This window comes from Artemia sp. Qi Xiang Cuo, chromosome 6 (genome assembly GCF_049724085.1).
Source record: "Artemia sp. Qi Xiang Cuo chromosome 6, ASM4972408v1, whole genome shotgun sequence".
NCBI classification, from domain to species: domain Eukaryota; kingdom Metazoa; phylum Arthropoda; class Branchiopoda; order Anostraca; family Artemiidae; genus Artemia; species Artemia sp. Qi Xiang Cuo.
This window is the reverse complement of record NC_142799.1, coordinates 20895785-20919873: the sequence shown is the minus strand read 5'-3', so window position 1 is coordinate 20919873 and position 24089 is coordinate 20895785. Positions and strand designations below refer to the sequence as shown.

General features: G+C 33.2%; 1 protein-coding gene across 2 annotated transcripts in view; it reads left to right on the top strand.

Annotated features, from left to right (window-relative positions):
* Positions 1 to 24089, top strand: part of LOC148950969 (zwei Ig domain protein zig-8-like) — a 523998-nt gene that overhangs the window by 382806 nt on the left and 117103 nt on the right. The gene's annotated exons all lie outside the window — the stretch shown is intronic.

Below are 24089 nucleotides of genomic sequence, written 5' to 3'. Positions count from 1 at the left end.
CACGTATGCATTGGTTTGCATGTCTGAATTAATGTGTTTGTATGCGTTTTTATCTCTCTTACTCTGTAAGCCTGTGTGTCTGGGCGGGTGTTTGTTTGTCCCAGTGCCTGTCTTTGTCGGTTTATAAGTCTGAATCTATGTGTTTGTATGCCTTTTTATCTCTCTCACTCTCTATGCCTGTGTGTCTGGGCGGGTGTTTCCTTGTCCCAGTGACTGTCTTTGTCGATTTTCATGTTTGAATTTATGTGTTTGTTTTCGTTTTTGTCTCTCTAACTATTTAAGCCTGTGTGTCTGGGCGGGTGTTTGCGTGTTTCCGTTTCTGACTCTGTGTTTGTATGCGTTTTTGTCTCTCTCAATCTCTAAGCCTCTGTGTCTGGACAAGTGCTTGCTTGTCCCAGTGCCTATCTTTTGTCAGTTTGTATGTCTGAATTTATGTGTTTGTATGCGTTTTGTCTCTCTCACTTTCTTTGCCTGTGTGTCTGGGCAAGTGTTTGCTTGTCCTAGCATGTCTTTGTTGCTTTGTATGTCTGAATCTATATATTTGTATGTGTTTTGTCTTTCTCACTCTCTATGATCTTCTGTCTGGGTAGTCTTTTGCTTCTCCTGAGCTCCGTACTTGTCAACATCCAGGTCCTAATTATATGTATATATGTGTTTGCATTTCCAGAACTCTCTATGACCGGTTGTCTGGGCGTTCTTTTGCTTCTACCATTACTTTTGCTTGTGAGCTAGCATGTCTGAGCCTTTGTACTTGTGTGTGTTTTTGTTTTTCCCTAAATCTCTTTGACTGTGTGTCTAGGTTAGCGTCTACTTCTCCCAGTGCTTGTCCTTGTCAGTTTGCATGTCTGCATTTATGTGTTTGTATGTGTTTTTTTCTCTCTAACTATGTAAGCCTGTGTGTCTGGGCGGGTGTTTGCGTGTTTCCGTTTCGGACTCTGTGTGATTGTAGATGTTTTTGTCGCTCCCTCCCTCACTATGCCTGTGTGTCTGAGCGGGTGTTTACATGTTTCCGTGTCTGACTCAGTGCGATTGTAGGTGGGATTTTTTTTGTCCGTTATTGAAGTCAACTTTACTAGGACCTTACAAACATTTTTCAAAACAAAGAATATTCCCCAAATTTCTTTTTAATCTTTTCGGTGGGTTGTTTCATTTTACTTCGTTAAATAGGTATCTGAAGAGAGTCTACGTAAAATCAGTGTTATTGAAGTCAACTTTACTAAGACCTTACCAACATTTTCTAGAAACCCAGAATTTTCTCCAAACTCCTTTTTAATCTTTTCGGTTAATTGTTTCATTGGACTTGGTCAAATATGCATCTGAACAGTCTGTACTAAATCAGAGTTATTGAAGTCAACTTTACTAAGACCTTACCAACATTTTCTAAAAACTAAGTAGGTTCTCTAAATTGGCTTTTGTCCATTTCTATTGATTATTTCATTGAACTTGGTCAAATACGTCTCTTAATAATCTGAGCAAAATCAGATTTATTGAAGTCAACTCTACTAAGACCTTACCAAGATTTTCTAAAAAACCAAGAAATTCCATACTAATACATGATTTTAATCATATTCAAACGTTATTCAAAGACATTTAGTTTTACCCTTTCTCTCTTCGGAAATTTAAATAATTATCCTCATTTTATGTCCATGCAAGAATTGTGTGACAAATTATTGAAGAAATAATTTGATGCTCGCCGAGCGTCACAGATCTAGTTTCTTACATCAGTAGTTTTAATGTCACAGGCTATTTTTGGATGTTCTGGCTGGAATCCAGGGGTCTCCCATATATGGACGCCCCCTTGTATAGCAAGGGTCTCCACAACTGCCAAACTCGCTGAGGGGCTCATTTCAAAGCTACCGTCACAAACTACAACCATTTAGCGATCACCTTTTGGGACAGGAGGTATGGAAGCCAAAATTTTGAGACCCAAAACAATCAAACCGCAGATAACGCACTAATACAGTGGCTTCAATTTGGGGAGGGGGTGCATATCTTGTTTGTTTGTTGTTTTTTGGTTTTTGAGGCGATGGGGTGGTATTTTCAGTGAAAATTCCATTTCTTGTTATTTTCACTGGATAAATTGAAAAAAGCGACAAATTTACACCACTAGAAATTAAAAAATATATTTACCCCTCCCAATCTAATTTTTGTGAATTGACATCACTGCACTAATAGTCAAGAATAGAGAAAAATGTAGACATGGTAGGAGATACCAAGAGAGTTTTTTCTAACTTGAACAAAATCAAATACTCATAGCTTTTGGTTTTCAAACAGTTCATGGTAATGAACTTCGACGCGACTCAATAGTAACAGAAAGTCTAGAAACTGAATTTGGATACCAATAATTTATCAAAAGAATTGGCTTATTATGCTGATTCCAAATATACAAGTTTCATTAAGTCTAGTGTTACCCACCAAGGGCTACGAGCCTGAAAAAGTTTACCTTATTTTCAAAAAAAGGGGAAACACTCTAAAAGCCAAAGAATCATAATAAAAATCACTCCGTCAGATTCAGCTTATTAGAGACTTTACTGTAGAGGTTTCAAGTTCCAATCTGTAAAAATGTGGAATTTTGTATTTTTTTTTTCCAGAAGAAAGATCACAGGTGCATGTTTATTTGTTTGTTTTTTCCCCAGGGGTGATCGCATCGACCCAGTGGCGCTAGAATATTGGAAGATGGCTCATTTTAATGGACATTAAAAGTTATAGTGTCCCCTTATGAGACCAATAAGATTGCATGGCAACTAGGCCCCCTCCTACACCCCTTTTTCCGAACATCGTCCGATCAAAATTTTAAGATAGCCATTTTGCTCAGCATAGTTGAAAGGCCCAATAGCTGTGCCCTTGGAGAAAACATGCTCCCCAGGGCTCCTGGGGAAAGGTCCTTAAGTTTTATAATTTTCCCCATTGTTTACGTATGGTATTTGTTATTGGGAAGTATGTATGCATTTTTGGGGCGGTGGGGGAGGATGAATTTTTTCTGAGAGATTTTTTACAGAAAGAACTTTCCATGGGGAGGAAAGTTTCCAGGGGATGAACTTTTCAGGAGAAATTTTTCACTGGAGGAATTTGCCAGAATTTCTATCTGAAATTTTTCTTATATGTCTTGCTTTCTCTTTTCCGGCTCAATTTTACAAACTTTCAGCGGGATTAAATTGTCTAGAGGATGTTTCCGTGGGAAGGAGGGATTTTCCCGTGGAGGTGGCTCCAGATTTCCTGGTATTATTTTAAAAACGATCAGAAATTAAACAAAACACAAGTTTTTTCAACCAAAAGTAAGGAGCAACATTAAAACTTGAAACAAACATAAATTATTACGTTTGAGGAGTATTGCCCTCTCATGATGGTAGGAAGGAACAGGAACAGGAAGGAGCAGGAAAGTAGCTATAACACAAAAATATGTTGAGGTTTATCTTGAGTTTTTAGATAAGATCATAGTTCAGGGTGCTAAAAGCCAGTTTTAATGACAACTTTTAATGGAATTATAGGTTAAGTTTAGGTCAAATAGGTCAAATATATCTAATAGGCCAAATAGGTCTTATTATAGGTCAAAAAAGAGACTCGAAGTTACTTTTCTGAAAGATTGAACTTAGGAATGGATGGGGCTTTTACCCTCAGCCCCAATACAGGACGCCTCTTTTTTGATCCCAGAATGAAACATGCTAAGACACTAAATTATTGGGACGCACGTAAAAAGATTTTAAGGAAGGAACTTGAGTTTGTTTTGCTTTTCTCTTGATTCTTCCATAAAATTGATGTAACAAGTGCAATGATGTAAAATGTAACAAGTGCTTCTGAGGAAACGGCAAAATATAGCTAATCGAAACCTTTTCGGGGCCCTACACTCTTTTTGTTTCATATTACGTGCAAATACGAAGAGAAAAATTTAAAGGCTTTTGTGAAAAACATTCCCAGATATTTCTATATTTCCTAAGAGCACGCTACAATTTCCATACACAACTTATTAGGAAAAATGAACTTTCATGTTGTCTATGCTAGAATATGGAAATATATGAACAGGAACACATTTAATTATCCTATTGGAGCTAATTGATACAGACGAGGCACGTGTTATTGAAACTAGATGGTAATAATTAGTCAGAGTTTCGCGTTCATGGCTTATGTGTTAGACTATAGTTAAGAGAGAATATTACTGTAAAAGTAAGAAATTAAGGTACTGTAAAAAATAATTATAAGCAAAACAGGAATATAATATGGGATTTAGCTGATAAAGGCTGGCATTTTAAATACAAAAAGTGGTATTTTCAAACTCCCAAATACCTGTTGGACAACTGGACGGAGGCGTAAAATAAATGATGATATCAAACAGCTCACCCACCATCGTTCCAATGGGGCCGAGTTCCTACACAATTCTGGAAGTTTGGATCAATGATGTCAAGAGAATAGCGAGGAAAGACTCCTGGGGATTCTTAGCAATATGTTTTAAGGATGGCAAAGATGTTAATACCTTCGACACAAGCTATAGCAGCATAGCACCTACCAGAACTATATAAACTGATAAATGCTGCTTTGTACAGACAGCCAGTATGTTGTGAGTCGTTAATTTTTTATTTACGCTTCATCGTTAAACTTTCCGTCAAAATAATGATGAGCTAAGTTTCTGTTGACTCAATACATAGCCCAGTCACATCCAGAAACGTTACTCCAAACGTGGCCTAATAAACAAAATATTGGACGTCTGAAAGTAAGCAATAAATATGACATAGGTGATGGCGTCCGATGAAAATACCCAACTGCTAAATTTTGCTAATTGCTAATTTGCCAATTCCTAAATGGGGTGGTTAAATTTTTCTTCAGAGGACCGCATTTTATGTTTCAATGCTGTCGGGGGCCATGTATATTAAATATACTTTAATTCCAATTTATTACAAAATATGGTACTTTTTGATTATTCAAAACACATCCAAGAAGTTAAGTTAGGTTAATCCTAATGAAATATACCAAAATATGATGAAAATACAATACTTTATTAAAAAAAAATTATGGGGATTACAGCAGAAAATTATGGAAAGCAGGCCGCCCAGAACGCATCGTATTAAATATCTAGCCTAACCAAAATGCCAATTCTATATATTAATTATTTAATCACAATATACCTACAGCGTAGAGTTTCCGCTTATCCTAAGATAAGTGTCTCCAGATACAGATAGCTAAACCGATTTTTGTCAGATCTTGCAGATCAAAATTCTTGAGTGTGTTCTGAATAATTAAAAGTACCTAAAATAATAATGAATTTATTACGTGTATTTAACATTGACGCTGTATTACAAAAATCTGACCACAAACAGCAATTATACGTTATGATAACTACATAATTTTTCACATTCTTAGACATAGTTTTTAAACAGTGATGCCAGCTTACTGGTCTTGATTCTTATAACTGCTATCAAATTGTAATTAATCAACATTTATCTGTTTTTAGATTTAAACTTATTTATTTTCCAACATGGAAACACTTGTTCATAAATAAATGTAGACCCAGTAAAAACTTTGGGAGCAAAGTTCTTAAAGGTAGAAGTATTATTTCAATGCATGCTCCATACGTTGCTCTATTGTATTCGGAAACATTAGTTTAGATATAGTTTAACAAATTAACGGCGTGGAAGTTGGCGTGGAAAAATCAGTAGGAAATACGACATGGGTGGCGTCCAATTAAAACACCCAATGAGTGACATCATTTTTATAATTGAAAACGTTGATAATCCTAATTGAATAATCCTTATTGAAAACGTTGATAATCCTAAAATTAAATGCTTCAATAGAAATGCCTCTAGGCTTTAGAAGACTCAAGAGAAAAAGAAAGAAATATTTGAGATATGTTAATTTGGTATTACTAATTTAGTAAGCATCATTTTTGGCGTCCAATTAAAACACCCAATGAGTGACATAATTTTTATAATTGAAAACGTTGATAATCCTAATTGAATAATCCTTATTGAAAAAGTTGATAATACTAAAATTAAATACTTCAATAGAAATGCCTCTAGGCTTTAGAAGACTCAAGAGAAAAAGAAAGAAATATTTGAGATATGTTAATTTTGTATTACTAATTTAGTACGCATCATTTTTGGTGTTCAATTAAAACACCCAATGAGTGACATGATTTTTATAATTGAAAACGTTGATAATCCTAATTGAATAATCCTTATTGAAAACGTTGATAAGCCTAAAATTAAGTGCTTCAAAAGAAATGCCTCTAGGCTTTAGAAGACTCAAGAGAAAAAGAAAGAAATATTTGAGATATGTTAATTTGGTATTACTAATTTAGTAAGCATCATTTTTGGCGTCCAATTAAAACACCCAATGAGTGACATAATTTTTATAATTGAAAACGTTGATAATCCTAATTGAATAATCCTCATTGAAAACGTTGATAATCCTAAAATTAAATGCTTCAATAGAAATGCCTTTAGGCTTTAGAAGACTCAAGAGAAAAAGAAAGAAATATTTGATATATGTTAATTTGGTATTACTAATTTAGTAGGCTACGCATCATTTTTGGCGTCCAATTAAAACACCAAATGAGTGACATAGTTTTTATAATTGAAAACGTTGATAATCCTAATTGAATAATCCTTATTGAAAACGTTGATAATCCTAAAATTAAATGCTTCAATAGAAATGCCTCTAGGCTTTAGAAGACTCAAGAGAAAAAGAAAGAAATATTTGAGATATATTAATTTGGTATTACTAATTTAGTACGCATCATTTTTGGCGTCTAATTAAAACACCCAATGAGTGACATCATTTTTATAATTGAAAACGTTGATAATCCTAATTGAATAATCCTTATTGAAAACGTTGATAATACTAAAATTAAATGCTTCAATAGAAATGCCTCTAGGCTTTAGAAGACTCAAGAGAAAAAGAAAGAAATATTTGAGATATGTTAATTTGGTATTACTAATCTAGTACGCATCATTTTTGGCGTCCAATTAAAACACCAAATGAGTGACATAATTTTTATAATTGAAAACGTTGATAATCCTAATCGAATAATCCTTATTGAAAACGTTGATAATACTAAAATTAAATGCTTCAATAGAATGTCCTCTAGGCTTTAGAAGACTCAAGAGAAAAAGAAAGAAATATTTGAGATATGTTAATTTGGTATTACTAATTTAGTACGCATCATTTTTGGCGTCCAATTAAAACACCAAATGAGTGACATAATTTTTATAATTGAAAACGTTGATAATCCTAATTGAATAATCCTTATTGAAAACGTTGATAATCCTAAAATTAAATGCTTCAATAGAATGTCCTCTAGGCTTTAGAAGACTCAAGAGAAAAAGAAAGAAATATTTGAGATATGTTAATTTGGTATAACTAATTTAGTACGCATCATTTTTGGCGTCCAATTAAAACACCAAATGAGTGACATAATTTTTATAATTGAAAACGTTGATAATCCTAATCGAATAATCCTTATTGAAAACGTTGATAATCCTAAAATTAAATGCTTCAATAGAATGTCCTCTAGGCTTTAGAAGACTCAAGAGAAAAAGAAAGAAATATTTGAGATATGTTAATTTGGTATTACTAATTTAGTACGCATCATTTTTGGCGTCCAAATAAAACACCAAATGAGTGACATAATTTTTATAATTGAAAACGTTGATAATCCTAATTGAATAATCCTTATTGAAAACGTTGATAATCCTAAAATTAAATGCTTCAATAGAATGTCCTCTAGGCTTTAGAAGACTCAAGAGAAAAAGAAAGAAATATTTGAGATATGTTAATTTGGTATAACTAATTTAGTACGCATCAGTTTTGGCGTCCAATTAAAACACCAAATGAGTGACATAATTTTTATAATTGAAAACGTTGATAATCCTAATCAAATAATCCTTATTGAAAACGTTGATAATCCTAAAATTAAATGCTTCAATAGTATGTCCTCTAGGCTTTAGAAGACTCAAGAGAAGAAGAAAGAAATATTTGAGATGTGTTAATTTGGTATTGGTAATTTAGTACGCATCATTTTTGGCGTCCAATTAAAACACCCAATGAGTGACATAATTTTTATAATTGAAAACGTTCATAATCCTAATTGAATAATCCTTATTGAAAACGTTGATAATCCTAAAATTGAATGCTTCAATAGAAATGCTTCTAGGCTATAGAAGACTCAAGAGAAAAAGAAAGAAATATTTGAGATATCTTAATTTGGTATTACTAATTTAGTACGCATCATTTTTGGCGTTCAATTAAGACATCCAGTGAATTACATTTATTCTTATTGCCAAAATTTTGTTTTTCCAATCGAGAGCGACTATAAAAAGGGCTCTAGGCATGAAGACTCAAAAACAAGGGAAGCAAATGTTCGATATAAAAATATAGGGCAACCATGTTATATATATATATATATATATATATATATATATATATATATATATATATATATATATATATATATATATATGTACATACTATATATATATATATATATATATATATATATATATATATATATATATATATATATATATATATATATATATATATATATATATATATATATATATATATATATATATATATATATATATATATATATATATATATATAATATTCTATCAAGTGATAAGAAGCTATTCAGATTACTAACATCTGTAAAAACAAAAAAAGCATGAAGTGAAATATTCCTGGTACTGAGGCTGCTTGGGGATTCGCTTGAGTCATTGTGATATAGAGCACTATTGGATTTGGTGGTAAATTTGTTTGAAATTTTATTGTTACCATGGCCAACATAATGCAGTTTCTTTGCCGAGCTCGAACTGGTGTCTCTGAATTCCTTAGAGAAGAGGAAACGGCTGAAGGCTGACTGGCTAATCATAAAGTTACGCTTACAGGTTGAACATTGTTCCACTCAAAACTAAGAAAGGGGAAGTAACCTTACCCACAAGTGTAACTACAATATGTAAAACATATTTGATGACAAAAAATTACCCCCTTGTATGATATCGCTTTCCCTCTTTCATCTGTTGCTGCTTGGATAACCATTGTTCATTCAAATTTCAAAAACTCTTCTCCTCTGTGTTGCATTTTACATGACTAAACAGTCTTTCTAATTAGCTGGCAGAAAACAGTTGAGCCTCTAAACTTGCTCTTGATATTAAGCAATAAAAATGAAAAAAGGTATTAAAAATGTAATTAAGATAATTTATTCACTTATGCAGTAAAGCGTCGAAAACTATTTTAGAGATGGCTTTTACAGCCTCTCTAATATTCAAAATTACACATTCAAAGTTGTAAACACTCTCATTTTTATTATCTTTACATCCCGGCACAATCATAAAGCGTCAATTTTTTGCTTTTTTCAAGTGTAAACAGATGATTACGTTATCTGTTAACAGAGAGAAATTGGTGCTATACTACAGTACCTAGCAAAAAAAAAGTGTATGCCAGTCAATTCGCAATAATGTAGGTAGGAAAAATTTATATGAAGAGGGAGGGGGGAAATTATAGTGTTTATTTCAATAAAATAGCCCAAAAATTGCGTTAGCATTTCCTCAGTGCTATAGCACACTCTTGTAAACCTTTTTCCTTTTAAGTGTGGTTATTTTCTTATAAATAGTTTTATATGACAAATAATGGGTCAGTTGGAGCCATCTAAGAAATCAATTAAATAGAATAATAAACTTTTTCAAAAGTTCTAATAAAAAACTTTAGTGTAAGGAGTGAGGTATTGAGGAGGGAGCAACACCCCTCATATACGTAATAATTTCTGTTCGCTTTGATTTTTGATTTTGCGCCTTACTTTCAGCTGAAAAACTTTTTTTTCAATTTCTGATCGTGTTTTAAATAACACCGGTAATCGTAGCTCCCCTTACATGGAAAATTCCCTTCTCCTTGAAAAAATCCTCAATTGAAAGGTTCTCCCACGTAATCCATACCCCACGAGAAAAATCACCCAATCCCCGGAAAATGTCTGTATTTTTCCCAATAGCCAATACAATAGGTAAGCCATGGGCAAAGTTTATACCTTGCAGCCCTTCTCTTGGGGGGTGTGGGGGGTCAAGTCATCCTCAAAGACATAGTTATTAGATTTTTTAACTATGCTGAATAAAATGGTCATCTCAAAATTTTAGTCGAATGACTGTGGTAAAAAGGAGGGTGGGAGGGGGGCTAGCCTCGCCTTCAATATTTTTGCTCACTTAAAAAGGGCGCTAGAACTTCTGATTTCCGATCAAATGAGCCCTTTCCCGATCTTTTAGGATCACTAGATTGTTTTTATCCTCCCTCGAAAAAAAATAATAATAATAGAATAAACACGTATCTGTGATCTTGCTCCAGGCAAAAAATGCAAAATTCCACATTTTTGTATATAGAAGGTCGATACCATAACAGTTGGGCTCTCTGATATGCTGATTGTGAACGTGTGATTTTCATTAAGATCAATAAATGTTTTGGGGGTATATCCTCCTTTTTTAAACAATGCAAATATCCTCAGGTCTGTAACTTTTGATGGGTAACATTAAACTTGATGAAGTTTATATAATTTAAACAAGCATCAAAATTTGATTCTTTTTGTATATCAATGGTAATTAAGATTTTGTTTCTAGTTTAGGTTACTATTGAGCCACATCGCTCCTTACTTACAGTTCGTTACCACAAGCTGTCTGAATTAAGGCAAAATCTGCATTTCAAAAAAAAAAACATTTAGTACTGAATCTTTTAATGGTTAAATTAAAAAAAAGCAAGTTTTTCAGCTGAAAGTCAGGAGCAACGTTAAAACTTAAAACGAACAGAAATTATTACGTGTATGAAGGGGATTGCCCCCTCCTCAACACCATGCTCTTTACGCTAAAGTTTTTTAGTACTTTTAGAAAACCTTCCTATTGTTCTAATTAAACGACCCTTGTGTTTCAGGAGTCGTTCTTAAAGAATTGGGACAAAATTCAAACTTTAGAGCAAAGAACGAGGTACTGAGGAGGTGTTAATCCCCTTCATACTAGTAGAGAGGGGGGTTCTACTCGTGACAGGACCACGTGGTTTATGGTTTTCTCACTGAGAATGAAAAAACAGGAATTTTCTCACTTGGAAAAACAGGAATTGTTTCACTTTTATGTCTGTTTTCATGGATGGTTATGTGTGTTGTTCGATTTATTTGATGTTTTTCCTGGTTGTCAACATCAAATTATGGATATTTTATGGTTTTTGTCAGTGAGAATTTGAAAAACAGGAACTTTCTCACATTTATGTATGTTTTCATGGATGGTTATGTTTGTTGTTCGATTTATTGGATGTTTTTCATGTCTGTTTTATGGATGATTTATGTCTGTTCGTTGTCAGTGAGAATGGACATGCTCGACGAAAATGTTATGAGATTGTTTGGATAACCTAACCTGAGAACTTGATTTACATAATCGCTAGGGGAAATTATTGATTCACGAAGGGGAGAATTAAGAAACAAACATGGCTTCTTTAATCTTAGGTCTGAGGGATAAACGTTCTTTAGGTCAGAGAGAAAAATTAATATTCTATTTTTAAATAGGGCTTCATTGATCTTTAGTGTCAGGAATTATTAATGACATCACTTGTTATCTTGGAATTATGCGGGAGTCTAAAGAGATAGAAATTCTATTTTTAAATACGGCTTCACTGAGCTTTAAGTCGGAGAGATAAATTGATATTCTAACGAAACATTAATAGTTTAGCTAGGAAAATTTATGAGATGAAGAGATTAATGTAGGAAAGGGTTTCCTAGAAATTTGAAATGTGAAAGCACAGAGATGCCAAAAAACAAAAGGAACACACAGAAATTACTTTTAGGAGATTATTTGGGCGAAATGGTTTTAGACAGCTTATGGAATTATTTCGGCGAAACAGTTAGAGACATTTTAAAGATGATTTAAAAGATGATTTTAGAATAGGTTTTGAGTGTCGTCATTATAATACACAAGTTCCATTTTAACAGTGTTGTGAGGTCCCCTACCCCAACCCCAAAGGGCCCCGATCGCCCTACCCCGATCCAAAGGGTTCCAATCCCCATACCCCAATCCAGAAGGAACCCCCCGGTCCCCAAAGGTTCCCAGGACTCCCACCCGGCCCCCAAAACCCCCAAAGTCCCTCCCCGGGCCCCCAAAGACACATCAAGCTCCCAAAAGACCACCGGTGTCCCAAAGGCCTTCACCCGGTCCCCAAATGTCCCCCAGGCTCCCAACTGGCCCCCCAGGACCCCCAAAGGCCCTCCACCGATCCCCAAAGGTCCCCCAGGCTCCCAAAGGGCCCCCCTCCCCTCCCTCTCCCTCCCTCTCCTCCTCCCTCCTCACCGTCCCCTCCCCCTCCTCCCCCTCCCCTCTCCCTCCCCTCCCCTCTCCCCTCCCCTCCCCTCCTCCCCACCCCACCCCCTCCCCTCCCCTCCTCCCCTCCCCTCCTCCCCACCCCTCCCCCTCCCCTCCTCCCCTCCCCATTTTTTTAATATTTTTTGTGCATTGAGACACAGAAGGGCACCCTCCCCCCCCGGGCCCCCCCTTTTGTGTGTGTAAGTTTTTTTTGTTTCTGTGTGTGTCAGTCTTTGTGTGTGTGTTTGTTTATGTTTGTGTAAGTTTTTGTGTGTGCGTAAGTTTTTTTTTGTGTATAAGTTTTTTTTTGTGTGTTTAAGCTTTTGTCTGTGTGTAAGTTTTTTTTTTGTCTGTTATTTTTTTTGTGTGTGTAATTTTTTGTCTGTGTGTTAGTTTTTTTGTGTGTGTTTGTTTTTTTGTGTGTGTTAGTTTTTTTGTGTGTGTGTAAGTTTTTGTGTGTGTGTAAGTTTTTTTGTGTGTGTAAGTTTTTGTGTGTGTGTGTAAGTTTTTTGTGTGTGTGTAAGTTTTTGTGTGTGTGTGTAATTTCTTTTGTGTGTGTGTAAGTTTTTGTGTAAGTTTTTGTGTGTGTGTGTCAGTTTTTGTGTGTGTATGTATGTTTTTGTGTGTGTGTAAGTTTTTATGTGTGTGTAAGTTTTTGTGTGTGTGTGTGTAAGTTTTTGTGTGTGTGTGTGTAAGTTTTTGTGTGTGTGTTTAAGTTTATTTGTGTGTGTAAGTTTTTTTGTGTGTGTAAGCTTTTGTGTGTGTGTAAGTTTTTTTTTTTGTTTTTAATTTTTTTTTTGTTTTTAATTTTTTTTTGTGTGTTTAAGTTTTTGTGTGTGTGTATGTTTTTTTGTGTGGGTGTAAGTTTTTGTGTGTGTGTAAGTTTTTATATGTGTGTAAGTTTTTGTGTGTGTGTTAGTTTTTTTTTGTGTGTGTAAGTTTTTTTGTGTGTGTAAGTTTTTTTGTGTGTGCGTAATTTTATGTGTGTGTGTAAGTTTTTGTGTGTGTGTAAGTTTTTTTTGTGTGTGTAAGTTTTTGTGTGTGTGTGTGTGTGTAAGTTTGTGTGTGTGTGTAAGTTTTTGTGTGTGTAACAATATCAATTCTATTTTCCTAAAATAATATAAAATTTTCCACTTCAATTCAGATTTTTCTCAAACAGATGAAAAAATTTAAAATACTGTTCTAAATTTTTCATAGAAGATAGAAAAGTTCAAGTTCTCTTCTGAATTTTACCAAAGAACATAATTCAATTCTAATTTCTCCATAGAAAATAAAAAGCTTTCACTTTAGTTTTAAGTTCACCAAGACATGAAAAATTTAAAGTTCACTTCTAAATTTTTCCGTATAAGATAGGAAAAGTTATACTATGATTGTGATTATTTTCCATGAAGATAAAAAGTTTCACTTTAATTCTAAATTTTCTTAAATTCTATTCCAACTTTTCTCAAAGAGATGAAAAAATTTAAAGTTCTGTTCCAAATATTTTCCCGGAAGAAGAAAAGTTCAACTTCGATTCTGAATTTTCACAATGAAAATGAAATAAGTTATTGACCAATTCTATTTTCCCAAAATAATATAAAAAATTTCCACTTCAGTTCAGATTTTTCTCAAAGAGATGAAAATATTTTAAATACTGTTCCAAATTTTTCATAGAAGATAGAAAAGTTCAAGTTCTCTTCTGAATTTTACCAAAGAACAGAATTCAATTCTAATTTCCCCAGAGAAAATAAAAAGCTTCCACAGATTATTTTTCATGAAGATAAAAAAAATTTTCCATAGAAGATATGAAAAGTTATACTATGATTGTGATTATTTTCTATGAAGATAAAAAGTTTCACTTCAATTTTAAATTTTCTCAATGAAGTGAAGAAAATTTCAACTTCGATTCTGAATTTTGTCAATGGAAATGAAATAAGTTATTGATCAATTCTATTTTCCTAAAATAATATAAAATTTTACACTTCAATTCAGATTTTTCTCAAAGAGATGAAAAAATTTTAAATACTGTTCCAAATTTTTCTTACATTATAGAGAAGTTCAAGTTCTCTTCTGAATTTTACCAAAGAACATAATTCAATTCTAATTTCTCCTGAGAAAATAAAAAGCTTCCACTTCAGTTTTAAGTTGACCAAGACATAAAAAATTTAAAGTTCAGTTCTAAATTTTTCCGTAGAAGATAGGAAAAGTTATACTATGATTGTGATTATTTTCCGTGAAGATGAAAAGTTTCACTTTAATTCTAAATTTTCTTAAATTCAGTTCCGACTTTTCACATAGAGATGAAAAAATTAAAATTCTGTTCCAAATTTTTCATTGAAGATAGGAAAAGTTATACTTTGATCGTGAATATTCAAGTTCTCTTCTGAATTTGACCAAAGAACATAATGCAATTCTAATTTCTCCAGAAAATATAAAAAGCTTCATTTTCAGTTTTAAGTTCACCAAGACATAAAAAATTTAAAGTTCAGTTCTAAATTTTTCCGTAGAAGATATGAAAAGTTATACTATGATTGTGATTATTTTCTATGAAGATAAAAAGCTTCAGTTCAATTTTAAATTTTTTCAATGAAGTGAAGAAAAGTTCAACTTCGATTCTGAATTTTCTCAATGGAAAGAAATAAGTTATTGTTCAATTCTATTTTCCTAAAATAATATAAAATTTTACACTTCAATTCAGATTTTTCTCAAAGAGATGAAAAAATTTTAAATACTGTTCCAAATTTTTCTTACATTATAGAGAAGTTCAAGTTCTCTTCTGAATTTTACCAAAGAACATAATTCAATTCTAATTTCTCCAGAGAAAATAAAAAGCTTCCACTTCAGTTTTAAGTTGACCAGGACATAAAAAATTTAAAGTTCAGTTCTAGATTTTTCCTTAGAAGGTAGGAAAAGTTATACTATGATTGTGATTATTTTCCGTGAAAATGAAAAGTTTCACTTTAATTCTAAATTTTCTTAAATTCAGCTCCGAGTTTTCACATAGAGATGAAAAAATTAAAATTCTGTTCCAAATTTTTCATTGAAGATAGGAAAAGTTATACTTTGATCGTGAATATTCAAGTTCTCTTCTGAATTTGACCAAAGAACATAATGCAATTCTAATTTCTCCAGAAAATATAAAAAGCTTCATTTTCAGTTTTAAGTTCACCAAGACATAAAAAATTTAAAGTTCAGTTCTAAATTTTTCCGTAGAAGATATGAAAAGTTATACTATGATTGTGATTATTTTCTATGAAGATAAAAAGTTTCACTTTAATTCTAAATTTTCTTAAATTCTATTCCAACTTTTCTCAAAGAGATGAAGAAATTTAAAGTTCTGTTCTAAATATTTTCCCGGAAGAAGAAAAGTTCAACTTCGATTCTGAATTTTCTCAATGAAAATGAAATAAGGTTATTGATCAATTCTATTTCCCTAAAATAATAAATAAAGTTTCAATTCAATTCAGATTTTTCTCAGAGATGTACAGTTTTTAAATACTGATCAAAAGTTTTTATAGAAGATAGAAAAGTTCAAGTTCTCTTCTGAATTTTACCAAAGAACATAATTCAATTCTAATTTCCCCAGAGAAAATAAAAAGCTTCCACAGATTATTTTCCATGAAGATAAAAAAAATTTTCCATAGAAGATAGGAAAAGTTATACTATGATTGTGATTATTTTCTATGAAGATAAAAAGTTTCATTTCAATTTTAAATTTTCTCAAAGAAGTGAAGAAAAGTTCAACTTCAATTCCGAATTTTCTCAATGAAAATTAAATAAGTTATTTATCAATTCTATTTTCCCAAAATAATATAAAAATTTTCCACTCCAGTTCAGATTTTTCTCAGAGATGAAAAAATTTAAAATACTGTTCCAAATTTTTCATAGAGGATAGAAAAGTTCAAGTTCTCTTCTGAATTTTACCAAAGAACACAATTAAATTCTAATTTCTCCAGAGAAAATAAAAAGCTTCCACAGATTATTTTCCATGAAGATAAAAAGTTTCACTTTAATTCTAAATTTTCTTAAATTCTATTCCAACTTTTCTCAAAGAGATGAAGAAATTTAAAGTTCTGTTCCAAATATTTTCCCGGAAGAAGAAAAGTTCAACTTCGATTCTGAATTTTCTCAATGAAAATTAAATAAGTTATTGATCAATTCTATTTTCCCAAAATAATATAAAAAGTTTCCACTTCAGTTCAGATTTTTCTCAGAGATGAAAAAATTTTAAATACTGTTCCAAATTTTTCATAGAAGATAGAAAAGTTCAAGTTCTCTTCTGAATTTTACCAAAGAACAGAATTCAATTCTAATTTCCCCAGAGAAAATAAAAAGCTTCCACAGATTATTTTCCATGAAGATAAAAAAATTTTCCATAGAAGATAGGAAAAGTTATACTATGATTGTGATTATTTTCTATGAACATAAAAAGTTTCACTTCAATTTTAAATTTTCTCAAAGAAGTGAAGAAAAGTTCAACTTCGATTCTGAATTTTCTCAATGAAAATGAAATAAGTTATTGGTCAATTCTATTTTCCTAAAATAATATAAAATTTTACACTTCAATTCAGATTTTTCTCAAAGTTATGAAAAAATTTTAAATACTGTTCCAAATTTTTCTTACATTATAGAGAAGTTCAGGTTCTCTTCTGAATTTTACCATAGAACATAATTCAATTCTAATTTCTCCTGAGAAAATAAAAAGCTTCCACTTCAGTTTTAAGTTGACCAAGACATAAAAATTTTAAAGTTCAGTTCTAAATTTTTCCGTAGAAGATAGGAAAAGTTATACTATGATTGTGATTATTTTCCGTGAAGATGAAAAGTTTCACTTTAATTCTAAATTTTCTTAAATTCAGTTCCGACTTTTCACGTAGAGATGAAAAAATTTAAAGTTCTGTTCCAAATTTTTCATTGAAGATAGGAAAAGTTATACTTTGATCGTGAATATTTAAGTTCTCTTCTGAATTTGACCAAAGAACATAATTCAATTCTAATTTCTCCAGAGAAAATAAAAAGCTTCCACTTCAGTTTTATGTTCACCCAGACATAAAAAATTTAAAGTTCAGTTCTAAATTTTTCTGTAGAAGACAGGAAAAGTTATACTACGATTGTGATTATTTTCTATTAAGATAAAAACTTTCACTTTAATTCTAAGTTTTCTTAAATTGAATTCAGACCTTTCTCAAAGAGATGAAAAAATTTAAAGTTCTGTTCTAAATATTTTCCCGGAAGAAGAAAAGTTCAACTTCAATTCTGAATTTTCTCAATGAAAATGAAATAAGTTATTGATCAATTCTATTTTCCCAAAATAATATAAAAAGTTTCCACTTCAGTTCAGATTTTTTCTCAAAGAGATGAAAATATTTTAAATACTGTTCCAAATTTTTCATAGAAGATAGAAAAGTTCAAGTTCTCTTCTGAATTTTACCAAAGAACACAATTCAATTCTAATTTCTCCAGAGAAAATAAAAAGCTTCCACAGATTATTTTCCATGAAGATAAAAAAAAATTTCCATAGAAGATAGGAAAAGTTATACTATGATTGTGATTATTTTCTATGAAGATAAAAAGTTTCACTTCAATTTTAAATTTTCTCAAAGAAGTGAAGAAAAGTTCAACTTGGATTCTGAATTTTCTCAATGAAAATGAAATAAGTTATTGATCAATTCTATTTCCCCAAAATAATATAAAAATTTTCCACTTCAGTTCAGATTTTTCTCAAACAGATGAAAAAAATTTAAATACTGTTCCAAATTTTTTCATAGAAGATAGAAAAGTTCAAGTTCTCTTCTGAATTTTACCAAAGAACATAATACAATTCTAATTTCTCCAGATAAAATAAAAAGCTTCCACGTCAGTTTTAAGTTCACCAAGACATAAAAAAAGTAAAGTTCAGTTCTAAATTTTTCCATAGAAGATAGGAAAAGTTATACTATGATTGTGATTATTTTCATGAAGATAAAAAGTTTCTCTTTAATTATAAATTTTCTTAAATTCAAGTCTGACTTTTCTCAATAAGATGAAAAAAATTAAATTTCTGTTCCAAATATTTTCACGGAAGAACTAAAGTTCAATTTCGGGTCTGAATTTTGTCAAAGAATATTACACAGTTTAGAAATTAAATCCTTTTTCATAGTATAATATAAAAGTTACCATTTTAATTCAGATTATTATTTAAGACATGAAAAAATTTAAAATACTGTTACAAATTTTTCATAGAAGATATGAAAAGTTATACCTTGATTGTGAATATTCTTCAGGAAGCTATGGAACTCCGATTTAATTCTGTGTTTTCTTGAAGTAGTGTAAAATATTCAGATTTTCTTCTGAATTTTCTTAGAGAAGAGAAAAAAAGTTAACTCAGTTCTGAAATTGATAATTAAATATTAAAAAGATTAAATTTCAGTTAATAATTTCTCAAAGACAAAAAAATTTAAAGTTCAATTCTAAATTTTTCCATAGAAGATAGGAATGGCTATACTATGATTGTGATTATTTACCATGAAGATAAAAAGTTTCGCTTTATTTATAATTTTTCTTAAATTCAGTTCATTCATCTAACCACCAAAAACAATAGGTTAGGTTAGGTATAAATAAATATTAATTAATAATTAGAAACATTTCTCCATGTTTAAGTTAGGTTAGGTTAGGTTAACTTATCATGAGCGCTCATGATAAGCTAACCTAACCTAACTTAAACATGGTAAAAAGATTAAATTAGGTTAGGTTAGGCTAGATTAAGTTAGGTTAGGTTAAGTTAGGTTAGGTTAGCCTACGGACGCGCGCGTACGTAGGCTAACCTAACCTAACCTAACTTAACCTAACCTACCTTAATCTAGCCTAACCTAACCTAATTTGGTTAGGTTAGGCTAACCTAACCTAACCTAATTTGGTTAGGTTAGGTTAGGCTGTGTGTGTGTAAGTTAATAACCTAAAACTTACACACACACAAAAACTTACACACACAAAAAAACTTACACACACACAAAAACTTACACACACAAAAAAAAACTTACACACACAAAAAAGCTTAAACAAACACAAAAACTTACACACACACATAAACTTACACACACACACAAAATCTTACAGACACACACACACAAAAACTTACACACACACACACACAAAAACTTACACACACATAAAAACTTACACACACACAAAAACTTAAACACACACACAAAAACTTACACACACACACAAAAACTTACACAAAAACTTACACACACACAAAAGAACTTGCACAAACAAAAAAAAAATTACACACACACAAAAAACTTACACACAAAAAAACTTACACACACACAAAAAAATACACACACACACAAAAACTAACACACAAAAAAAAACTAAAACACACAAAAAATCTGACACACACAAAAAAAAATAAACACACATAAAAACTTACACACACACACAAAACTTACAAACACAAAAACTTAAACACACACACAAAAACTTACACACACACACAAACTTACACACACACAAAAACTCACACACATATAAACCTACACACACACAATGACTTACACACACACACACACAAAAAAACTTACACACACAAAAGGGGGGGGGGCCCGGGGGGAGGGTGCCCTTCTGTGTCTCAATGCACAAAAAATATTAAAAAAATGGGGAGGGGAGGAGGGGAGGGGGAGGGGTGGGGAGGAGGGGAGGGGAGGGGGATTGGGAGGAGGGGGAGGGGGAGGGGACGGTGAGGAGGGGGAGGGAGAGGGAGGGAGAGGGAGGGGAGGGGGCCCTTTCGGAGCCTGGGGGACGGGTGGAGGGCCTTTGGGGGTCCTGGGGGGCCAGTTGGGAGCCTGGGGGACATTTGGGGACCGGGTGAAGGCCTTTGGGACACCGGTGGTCTTTTGGGAGCTTGATGTGCCTTTGGGGGCCCGGGGAGGGACTTTGGGGGTTTGGGGGGCCGGGTGGGAGTCCTGGGAACCTTTGGGGACCGGGGGTTCCTTCTGGATTGGGGTATGGGGATTGGAACCCTTTAGATCGGGGTAGGGCGATCGGGGCCCTTTGGGGTTGGGGTAGGGGACCTCACAACACTGTTAAAATGGAACTTGTGTATTATAATGACCACACTCAAAACCTCTTCTAAAATCATCTTTTAAATCATCTTTTAAAATGTCTCTAACTGTTTCGCCGAAATAATTCCATAAGCTGTCTAAAACCGTTTCGCCAAAATAATCCCCTAAAAGTAATTTCTGTGTGTTCCTTTTGTTTTTTGGCAACTCTGTGCTTTCACATTTCAAATTTCTAGGAAACCCTTTCCTACGTTAATCTCTTCATCTCATAAATTTTCCTAGCTAAACTATTAATGTTTCGTTAGAATATCAATTTATCTCTCCGACTTAAAGCTCAGTGAAGCCGTATTTAAAAATAGAATTTCTATCTCTTTAGACTCCCGCATAATTCCAAGATAACAAGTGATGTCAATTATAATTCCTGACACTAAAGATCAATGAAGCCCTATTTAAAAATAGAATATTAATTTTTCTCTCTGACCTAAAGAACGTTTATCCCTCAGACCTAAGATTAAAGAAGCCATGTTCGTTTCTTAATTCTCCCCTTCGTGAATCAATAATTTCCCCTAGCGATTATGTAAATCAAGTTCTCAGGTTAGGTTATCCAAACAATCTCATAACATTTGCATCGAGCATGTCCATTCTCACTGACAACGAACAGACATAAATCATCCATAAAACAGACATGAAAAACATCCAATAAATCGAACAACACACATAACCATCCATGAAAACAGACATAAATGTGAGAAAGTTCCTGTTTTTCCAATTCTCACTGACAAAAACCATAAAACATCCGTAATTTGATGTTGACAACCATGAAAAACATCAAATAAATTGACCAACACACATAACCATCCATGAAAACAGACATAAAAGTGAGAAAATTCCTGTTTTTCCAAGTGAGAAAATTCCTGTTTTTTCATTCTCAGTGAGAAAACCATAAACCACGTGGTCCTGTCACGAGTAGAACCCCCCTCTCTACTCATACTCGTAATAATTTCTGTTCGTTTTAAGTTTTAATGTTGCTCCTTACTTTCAGTTGAAAAAGTTTTTTTTTTATTTAATTTCTGATCGTGTTTAAGTAATGCCAGCAAATCTGGCCCCACCTCCACGGAGAATTCCCCCTTTCCTTGGAAATATCCTCTAGATAATTCAATCTCAATGAAAATTTACCCCGGACAATTACCCTTAACAACCCCGCGCGTAAAATAGAGACAGAAAAGAGATAGCAAGATATTTAAAAAGAATTTTGTAAGAGAATTCTGGCAAATTCCTCCAGTGTATAATTTCCCCTGACAAGTTCACCCTCTTAAAAATTTCCTCCCCATAGAAAATTCTCCGTGTAAAATCCCCATTAGAAATTCGCCCCCCACCCGAAAATGTACACATACTTCACAATAACAAATACTGTGTGTAAAAAATAGGTAAATTTTATGACTTAAAGACCTTTCTCCTGGGGCTGTGGGGGTCATGTTATCCCCAAAGGCATAGTTATTGGGCCTTCCAACTATGATGAGCAAAATGGATGTCTCAAAATTTCAATCAGACGACTTTAGGAAAAAAAGGGAAGGGGAGGGGAGCCAGGTTACCCTCCAATCTTTTTGGTTACTTAAAAAGGGAACTAGAACTTTTAATTTTCGTTCAAATGAACCCTCTCATGATATTCTGGGACCACGGGGTCGATACGATCACCCCTGGGGAAAAAGAAAAAAAACAACAAATAAACACGCATCCGTGATCTTTCTTCTGGCAAAACATACAAAATACCACATATTTGCAGATAGGAGCTTGAAACCACTTCAAAAGGGATTTCTGATACGCTGAATCTGATAGAGTGATTGTCATTAGGATTCTAATACTTTAAGGGGGTGTTACCTTCCTTTTTCGAAAATCAGGGAAATTAATATCAGGCTCGGAACCTTTAATCGGCAAGACTGCACTCAATGAAACTTATATATTTAAAATCAGCATAATAAGCTGATTATTTTGATGTATCGATTGGTATCAAAATCCATTTTTTTAGAGTTTCGATTACTATTGAGCCGGGTCACTCCTTAATTACAGTTCGTTACCACAAACTGTTTGATACGATTCATTTGATCGGTTCAGGATATGCTTATTATAATTTTTTGATTGTATAGCCATTGTATAAGTTGATTGTATAAGTTTTTGATAGTGTTGGGCGATATTCAATATCGATATTGATATATCGATATATCACAGCAAATATCGATATCGAATATCGAAACGAAAATATCGATATCGAAAGCGATATTTGAACATATTTGACTATTTTCGGCCTTTTCTGCTACTGGTAAACGTCCTGCAGAAAAGATCCAACATAGAAAATTGTTTGGAAAATGGGCGAGAAGAAGAACAATGATGTCTTTAATCCATTGACTCATACATGCTGATACACAGCATACATACTTGTATCCATAAGTTGGTATAGCCTGTTCTGAAACTCAAAATACGTTTAGTCAGGGGGACTTTCAAATGCTACTGAGGACCTCCAAAAGGCCTTGGCTGTATAATTGCCTTCTAAGCTTATAGGCCTTGCTCATATAACAGAGGATTGGCTTTTTATGCTGATTCCAATTATATAGGATTCATTCAGTTTAATGTTCCCATCAAAACATACGAGCCTGAGAAAATTTGCGTGATTTTTGGGAAAGGGGAGAAACCCCCCAAAAAGTCAAAGAATCTTAAAGAAAAGCGTGCCATCAGATTCAGCATATCATGGAACCCTACAGTAAAGATTTTAACCTCCCGTCAGCATAAATGTAGAATTTTGTACTTTTTGTTAGAATAAAAATCACGGATGCATGTTTATTTATTCCTCTTTCTTTCGCCAGCGTGATCGCAAGTATATACCAAGGTACTATTTCTATGGAAGCTATAGCAAATACCATGTTATTCTACAACGCCCCCGTACCAAACAGTTTTTTCTGTTAGGTAAACAGGTCATTACACTCTTTGCCAGAGAATAACGCAATTTCAAAAGTTCAGCGTAACTTCAAAGTTCAGTGTCCTTTTTTAGTGTTAAACCCAAACCACAGAGTATAACTTGATTGGTTATTAGGATTTGAATAAAAAAAAAGGGTAATTAGTAATTGGAAAATTTAGAGTGGCGCGCCACTCTAAGTGAACTTAGATTAACCCCAACTTTTTGGATATCTCTCTCACTATGACTCTGTTTGTGTGTCGTGTCAAAAAACCAGTCTGGTTGAAAAGGTGGAGTTTTCATGCTGGTCACTTTTTTGCAATGTGTAGGAATCAGTGGGGAATCCCCGCTCGTTTGGAAAGGTGCCAAGGAAAGGCAAGTGATTCGTCTCTTTGTGTCTGTCGTCTCTGTGTGTTTGTCCTCTCTCTGTTTGAGGGGACTCTGTGTGTGTGTGTGTCGTCTCTGTGCATGTGTCCTCTCTGTGGGTGTTTAGTATCTGTGTGTGTGTGTTGTCTCCGTGTGTGTTTGTCTCATCTCTCTGTTTGAGTGGACTCTGTTTCTGTGGGTGTTTTGTATCTGTGTGTCTGTCATCTCTATGTCTGTGTTGTCTCTATGTGTGTGTCGTCTCTGTGTGTGTGTGTGTCGTGTCTGTGTGTTGTGTCCTCTCTGTGAGTGGGTATTCGCTTTGTGGGTTGTTTCTCTATGTGTGTGTGTCGTCTCTGTGTCTGTCAACTCTATTTCTGTGTTTTCTCTATTTGTGTGTGTCGTCTCTGTGTGTGTGTGTCTTGTCTTTGTGGTTTTTAAAAA